An 8,019-nucleotide genomic window follows, 5' to 3' on the forward strand; every position below is an offset into this window, starting at 1 on the left:
CAGTTTCTCCCCTCCTGGGAGGCACTGTGTACAAAGGCCATCGCGGGAGAGCTGCACCACCGGCCCCCCCCCCCCGCATGCTGAACATGACGAACCCCGCAGCATGTCCACAGAGAGGGAGCGAGCACAAGGCCAAAAAAAGCAGCAAAAATCACCCTTCCAGAGCCCCGTGAAACCTGTGCGCACAGTAGCAAAACAAATGTTTTGGGTTTTTTTTTCAAAAACGTTGACACGCAGCCACCCAGGGGAAAACACCCCCTGGGACCTTAATCGCAGCACATGCAGGCCCCCCACCGAGGAATTATGCTGTCTCGGGGTACAAGGAGGAGGGACTGGCCCACCTGTTAATCCCCCTACTCACCGGCAGAAGTGACTCCGGGAAAACAGATAACGGGGTATCTAACCCCAGCAGGGTATGTCTCATCTGCTGGAGTCAGAGAAAATACTAAGGGATGGGCAGGTGGCACCCTGGGTTATATGGGTGGTGCTTTTCAGTTTTCTCTCCCATGTCAAGTCAAAGCTTCTGATCCAAGCATGGCTTTCTCAACCCTTTCCTGGAGGTACACCTATCCATTCAGCTTTTGAGGATTGCTCTATGTTTTAGATTTGCATACATTGGGTTGCTGATATGCAAATTTGCCATATCCAGGAAACCTCAGATATAGCACCAGGAGAGGATTGGAAAACACAGGCCTATTGCAGCTCTGATTACCCCCAAGGAAACATCAAGGACAATTTTTTGTAGTATTTAAAAACCACTACCTTGAAATCTGAGCAAGCTGTTCCCAAACCCCCCACCCTGCTCAACTAAGTTAAATCACCATTATTGCAAAGCCAACACAAGTCAGGCTTGAAGCATTTCTTTACAAAATGCATGCAATAAGTGAAAACTAGAAATGGATTGGCCTCTTCACAGCTTGAACAAGATGCCCTACAAAAGACCTTCCATACATAACTGCTGCTAGTGATTAAGACTTAGCAAAGCCTTGTCTGGGAGACACAGCCTGCTGCTCACCAGCGCAACTATGTTGGCTTGTTGCAGGAACTAAATTGGAATTATTGCCTGGCTTGGCCACTGCTAGAAACAGGATACTGGGCTTGATGGACCCTTTGTCTGATGCAGTATGGCATGTTTTTGTAGGAGAGGTAGACCAAGCATCAGAGGACCTTTAGCACCTGCTATCTGAGCAGAAACCATGTATAGGGGGATTGGACTACACAGGAATTAAGATGCAGGTTTACATGTACATGGATGCTGCTAGGGGGAACTACAGCTGAACTAATAGTCAACCCACACAGGCATCTTTCCCCTGTTCTAACATTAGAAGGTTCATTCTTATTTTTAGCCTCCAGCCTATTGCACTCTTGCCTGTTAGTTGTATTTCCATGCACATTTTCCTAAGGTAGCCTTAAGACCTCTTCCCCACAAGGAGGCCACATCAAACCACCTTTAAATAAGGTGGTTGAGGAAGACACCTCACATTTGCCACTTGCCCAATAAACTCATGTTGCTAGCTAAGTAACAAAAGGCATCGCTAGCAACTTGCATACAACACCATAGACTAGTGATATGTAGGTGTTCAGTCCCTACCCCAAAAAGCTTATAAATCTAGGTAGGTACCCGAGGCAAGTGGGAGACAGGGCCAGCCTAAGAAGCAGGATTTGAACCCTAGCTTAGGCTGCTCCCTCCACTGCCTCCTAGTGCCTAAGATGGAAAAGACAGCAGCCACACTGATTCCATTAAATCGCCATTAAAATGGACCGACCTTTGTAGTACACCTTACATGATCTTCACTGGCATTTTAAGATTTGTATGCAATAGGTCTGGGATTACATTACCACTCCAGCTGATGCATCTCCCACCATGAAAGCACTGAATCAAGCAGTACAGGTAGGGGAAAGGATTCTCCCACAACTTCCCAAGTAACTACTCATACCACTGCCAAATAAATAAGTTTATTAAATCTTTTTCATGGTGTAACTGTGGCTGCCCATCGGCAGAAGGGTATGCCAAATATGGACTGAACAGCAGATATACATTTACACTGAGTGTTGAATGAGGTAACATTTGAAGTCTATTCCATTCATCTCCATTTCAGCCTGATGTAAACTCTTCTATAAACTGTACTGTATGAGCTTGGATCCATCAGGCTTGCAGGCCCATGTGCCTTACCATCTCTCCCCTTTTAACCTACAAAGGAAGGAAGAGTTTACAGTTAGTCTTTAAAATTTAGTTTCATACAGGAAGTTCTACACCCATATCCATGTATAATACAGAAGCTTAAACTTACAGGAAACATTAACTAAAAAAGGAAAATTGGTTTATTTGCTAATTTTTGCTCTTGTAATATACAGATCAGTCCAGACAAGTGTTTATGCATCCCTACTGGCAGAGATGGAGGCAGAGAACAAAACCTTGAGGTACTGCTACGTAAGAGTGCCTGCCACCTGCAGTCCCTCAGTATTGAACTGTACCCAAGCCAAAACCCCATCTAGGGCAAACAGGAAAAGCAGGGCTGGAACCCCCTGCCCTGGAGCCTCATCTCCAGAAACACAAAACTACAAGAACTGACTATTACATCGACTATCTGGGAAACAGTCTTGGCAGTGATGGGGAGGGTCTCTGGGATGATCTGTGGTATTATGGGAATAAACATTTGCAGTAAGAACCAATTTCCTTTCCTGTACATACCCAGACAAGTGAGATGTACCCAAGCACACCTAAACTGAACGAGAACCCAAAAGACCCACATGCAATACACTCAAAGACTTGTAATGTCTGGTGAAAGTGTGAAGCAAAGACACCACTGCCGCTCTACAAATCTCCTGGCATACCTTTAGTCCTCCCATCCCCAGGGGTCAACTTCCAAACCTGCTCCACCCAAACCCAGGCATCACATCAGTCCCCAGATCCCCCTGCAGGGGCCAACTTAGGGTCCTTGGAAGCTCAAAAGGGCAGCCTCCCCTTCAGATGCTTGATCTCCACTCTGATCCTTGCCAGGAAAGCCTTATGGAGCAGAACAAACTCTGGGGAAATCTTCAGGGTCCCCAGCCCCCTGAATCTTCACCCCCCCCCCCCCATCTAGATCTTCCTGTGCCACAGGTAACCAGGAGGAGGAAATAATGGGAATCTTGGGCACTGGACCCTATCCACAATCCCCAGCAGGTACAGCTGTCCCAAGACACCCCCAGTGCCATAGCCAGGGTCCCTAGAGGGCCCTCCCCCCACTTTGTGCTGGAACACAGGGATTTACTGCTCAGCTGAGTAGACCAAACCCCACAGGCCACCACATGTGGTTTTGGAACCATTCCAAAAAGACGTGTGCCACAGCACAGGCCCCCACAAGCAGCTTAGCTGTGCTGTGTGCACACAGCGCACAAACAGGGCCAGTAGGCCGGACACACCACAGCAAGAGTGCACATCGGCCATTAACAAACACCAGCCTGAGCAGCACATGGGAAACCCCATAAAGGCAGTCTGTCCTGCTGCAGAGTTGCACAGCAGTGCCAGCCTGAGACCCTAACCGGCAAATCTAACTGTACCTAGACCTCATTAGCCAAGCCACCACCTCCAGGAGGAAGAGAAGACCTCCCCCCTTCTGAAGTGCTGACAACTCCCACTGTCAGAGGCACTCAACCCCCCCCCCCCCCCCCCCACCTTAAGATGCTGTAAAGAAAGTCAGTTTTTTTTAAACAGGTTAACTCAAACAGGGCACTGATAGGCTGGTTAAGACTCAGGAGGCAGTGACCCTGAGGGAGCCAGTCCTCTGACCGGCTGAGGGCATACCAGCCAGGTGTTTCCAACCTCTGGTCACCCTGCTCCACCAAGGAGCCTAACACCTCAGGGAACCTTTTGAAAACTTCAGAAATCACTTTAGGTTAAATTTATTCAGACCACAGATTTGCCCCTCAACCATCTGCTGGAGAAAGAAAAAAATACTGAAGGACTGCAGGTGGCACTCAGTTATGTAGCAGTGCCTCAAGGTTTTGTTCTCTGCCTCCATCTGCTGGTAGGGAGGTATAAACCACTTGTCTGGACTGATCTGGGTATGTACAGGAAAGTCAGTTTGTTACTTCCACACTAAACAAAAGTCCTGGCCATTAGGCAGACAATTTTAAGATCTATAAAGAACACGTCCAAGTTCAATGGCATCAGACACAGTTTGGCTAAATTGTATTTCAGTCAACACTGTCGATCTGTTGGGGAAAAAAGATCAAGTCATCACATACCACAGAACCTGAGATGTGAATAGGTATCTAGTACCTGATGGGACAAACTCATTTTAAAATAGAACAGACAACTGGCTTAAACTGAACTTTGAAAGTTTAGGACTGCAGGAGTGCTAGGTTAACAGGGTTCACAAAAAAGCAGCAGGGACTCTTCAAAGCTGGAAGTGCAATGATCAGGCATAAGAGTTATGATCCCAGATTTAACAGTCCTGCTCTCTTGGTACGATAATGGAATTGCCATGAGAATCCCTATAATTCAAAGGGAAGGAGGTTCCGTTAAAACTGCTACATTAATAAAGGGAAAAGAGGGGAACTGGATTCAGATGGCAACCAACACAGACGCTGACTTTACAGTCTGGGGTTATAGATATACAGATAAGGGGAAAAGCACAGGACTGCTTCTACAGCAGAGTCCAAGTCAGCATTGCCAGAATTTGCAAGAAGGCTCCTCACCCAGTAAAAATGTTGCTAGCAGTAACTTATGCGTTTGATAGTTGCTTGGTTTTTGATTGTAAATGTTACTACCCTTATAAGGACAGTGTGTAATTGCACAGACTACCTCTTAAGAGAAACCTGGCGTGACCTACCCAGTGTGATAGATATTACCAGAAGAAGCTTGCTGGATGGACCATTTGGTCCATTTCTGCCATCATGACTGTCTATGCTCATGGATGAAGATAATTTAGTCTTACAGCCTTATAACCCTTTCATGTACTTACCATATTTCAAGATCACCATCTTTCTTGCTATCTTGCTCACCTTTACAGCACCTGGCTCTGGGAGAAGACAAAACATCTCTTGTGCTGACCTTAGCAATACAGAAAAAAGAGCAAGCCAGTATTAGAAAGATACCATTAAAAAAAAGCAAGCCAACTCACTCTTTGCTGATGTATCAGATTCTATATTTGGCTAAAAGTGAATCAATAGAAATCAACATGGTCGATCTGATGGGGAAAAAAGTTTAGTCATCACATACATCAGCAAAATCAAAAGAGTTGGCAAATTTAAAAACAGCAGGCTTATCTTTAAACTGCTCTTCCCCAGTGGGCAATTGGGGTAACAGCTTTGGTTATAGAAAGTTCAATGTGTGCATGGTACCAACACCAAGTACAAAGGCAAAAGCATTGCCTTGCCACACTAAGCCATTACATGAAACCCAACTGCATAGTTTGTGTTAAGAAGAGTCCTTACTATTTAAGAGTTGCATTATGGCTCAACCACACCAGGTGTCCATCCTTCAAGTCACCATTTTTCTGCCTGTAGTCTGAAGTCTCACGTGCTGTAAGCATTGCATGCTGCTCTCACCTCTGCCTTAAAATCAGAAGAGCGTGTATGATCACCATGAACACAAAGCATGTTAAACTTTAATGCATCAGACAATTTCTGGCTAAATACATCACTAGCGATGTGATAGGGAAAAGGGTCTAATCAACCTTGGGCAAAGCAGCAATGAATCACCTGGTCAATTTTAATCCGTGACACAAGCTTCTCCCTTATATTTTATCCATACACATTTGATATTGCACGTTTTCCTTAGTTGGGCACAGGGTAGCTTACACATAGAAAGATATATCCAACTACTAACAGACTTGTCTCAAATACATGGAGATTTAAGCACTCCTAAACGAGTAAGCTTCAGAACTTTTGGTCATTTTTGTAGGTATTTGTTAAAATTAATCACAAGTTATTTCACCTTTGAAATGTTTCTGCATTTAAGTTAAACTAGTTTAGCCGTCTCAACAATAATTGCTCCATACTTATAATACCTCTATTTTTCAATAAAAAAAAGTGCTGGGAAAGTCAAGTTAAGTATATCAAAAGCTCTAAAATACCCCTTCCCTGTCCCAAGAAGGCCTTAAGTAGAATTCGGATATACACCTCTTTCCAAAATAAGGACAAGGGGGTCATCGGCAGGCCGCTTCTAGCTTTTGAAGCACCTAGCAGCAATACAAATGTAAAAAGTATGAAAAACCCTTGAGGCCCCCTTTTGAAGCGGGAGGCTCAAGCCAAATGGTCCTCCCTAGAGCGATCTGCAGAAGTTTACTTCCGAAAAACAACCCTTAGCAAACAGATTAAACGGCTACTTCCGCTCTATACCAGAGAAGTCCAGATGCTATCTGGACTATGATCGCTTTCTAGTGAGACTGTAGCGCTACGTAAAGAGGGCTGCACTTCTTTCACGGGGCCTCAAGAACTTTAGAGCTGAGCCACATCGGTCCAAGCACGATGGCGGGCCTAGGGATCAGCATTCAGGCTAGGACAGCGTCTAACACCGGATGTCAATGTAAAAAAAAAAACAAAAACCCTAACCGTACGAACTATCACCATACACACCGCCTCATGGCAGACAACAGAACGGGTTATTTCTTGATGGATGGCGACGGATACAAACGAAAAGTCGCGGCCTTACCCAACAAATATGGCTCCATCACTCCACAGAGAGAAAAGAACGACCAACCCCGGGCCGCGGCCTTTTAAAGGGAGTCACTCGTCTGCACATGCGCACGCCACTGCCCAAGTCGCCGAGCATGCGCAGTGATCGATCAAATTGGCGCCGTACAGAGGTTTAGAAAAAAAAAACCACGCCAAAATGCAAACTCATTCAGTACGTCACTACGTTTCATTTCCATGTCCTCGTGGGGCGGCCATATTGAAGTCGGCTGAAATGAATGGAGTCGCCAGTCGTGTGGCATCAATGATTTTTACTACGATCTTTGGTAGTTCTTCAACTTGGTTTTCTTTTTGAAAACTTTAAATTAAAGTTGAATAAAAAAAAAGTTGTTATATGCTTCTTAAGAGGCACGAACGTGGCTACCCAACTTTAAACATTGTTCTCAACACCAGAGTACAGGTGGAAGTCTTGTCAGCCTGAGAACTTATGACTTTTGCAACTACCTTAAGCGAGTTAGGTGTCAGTTACCCTTCAAACAGGCTGCTGCAATAATCTTGGCACTAATAAAATGTGCACTGGTTTTCAGCACGCGTTTTTAAAGCTAAGATTTTTTAATTCGTGATGCATTAAGCTAATATGCATCGGGAGTTTAAAAAAAACACGTAAAATCTGTTAAATGAGCGTTTTGACGCAGGTCGAACGCACATTTTAACTAGGGAAGGGGATGGAGGCATCCCTGCCAAGCTATCCGGGTAAGTGGAGGCAGCTATCACTGCTACTTAACCCAGAAAAAATTCTGATTTATCCGTCTTATCTGGCAGTGGGAAGCAGCCGCCAGATGGATGAATAAATCTGTATTTGTACACTAGCGGCTGTGGGTCGCCACTAAGCTGGATAAGTACTTTATCCAGCTAAGTAGTGAACTGTGTCAGATAGCCATATAAACACTAATATATGCAGCTATTTAGCGCTGCTTCTCACTGCCAAATAGATAAATTGGTATTTCCTAGCGAGTATTTTATTTATTTATTTATTTATTTTATTTATTTAGAAACTTTTATATACCGGTATTAGTGGGGACATCATACCGGTTCACATATTAACAAAAGATTTAGAAGTACATTTCAACAGGGGAGGCGAACTGGGCAGGGGGTTAACCTAGAGCAGTAGGGAAAATAGATTAAACAACAAGAAATCAACAAGAGGTCATAACAAGAAGACAACAATGTACATTGTGATTAGATTCCTTAATATAAGGAAAAGGGCGGTCACCTAGGGGGTATGAGCAATAGAGGGAAGGGAGGGTCTATTCTGTGTAGGCTTGGTTGAACAGGAATGTTTTTAGTTTCTTTTTGAATTTGATGGCGCAGGGTTCAAGGCGCAAGTGGACGGGTAGG

General features: G+C 44.7%; 1 long non-coding RNA gene and 2 other non-coding genes across 4 annotated transcripts; all 3 read right to left on the reverse strand.

The window, feature by feature from the left end:
- Positions 1-1,940: 1,940 nt before the first annotated feature.
- On the reverse strand, positions 1,941-6,735 carry LOC115097697. Of its 2 annotated transcripts, none has more exons than XR_003858318.1 (4): positions 6,641-6,735; positions 5,422-5,541; positions 4,950-5,038; positions 1,941-2,191 (listed from the first exon to the last, which is right to left on the reverse strand). It is a non-coding gene; the product is annotated as an uncharacterized LOC115097697 (long non-coding RNA). The 2 variants fall into 2 exon arrangements; XR_003858319.1 differs by having other exon boundaries at positions 5,422-5,537; positions 6,641-6,726.
- On the reverse strand, positions 4,144-4,236 carry LOC115098385. The gene has a single exon (XR_003858483.1). It is a non-coding gene; the product is annotated as a small nucleolar SNORD12/SNORD106 (small nucleolar RNA).
- Positions 5,114-5,212, reverse strand: LOC115098384. Its single transcript, XR_003858482.1, has one exon. It is a non-coding gene; the product is annotated as a small nucleolar SNORD12/SNORD106 (small nucleolar RNA).
- Positions 6,736-8,019: the final 1,284 nt, after the last annotated feature.

The sequence above is a fragment of the Rhinatrema bivittatum genome, chromosome 8 (assembly GCF_901001135.1).
Source record: "Rhinatrema bivittatum chromosome 8, aRhiBiv1.1, whole genome shotgun sequence".
NCBI lineage: Eukaryota > Metazoa > Chordata > Amphibia > Gymnophiona > Rhinatrematidae > Rhinatrema > Rhinatrema bivittatum.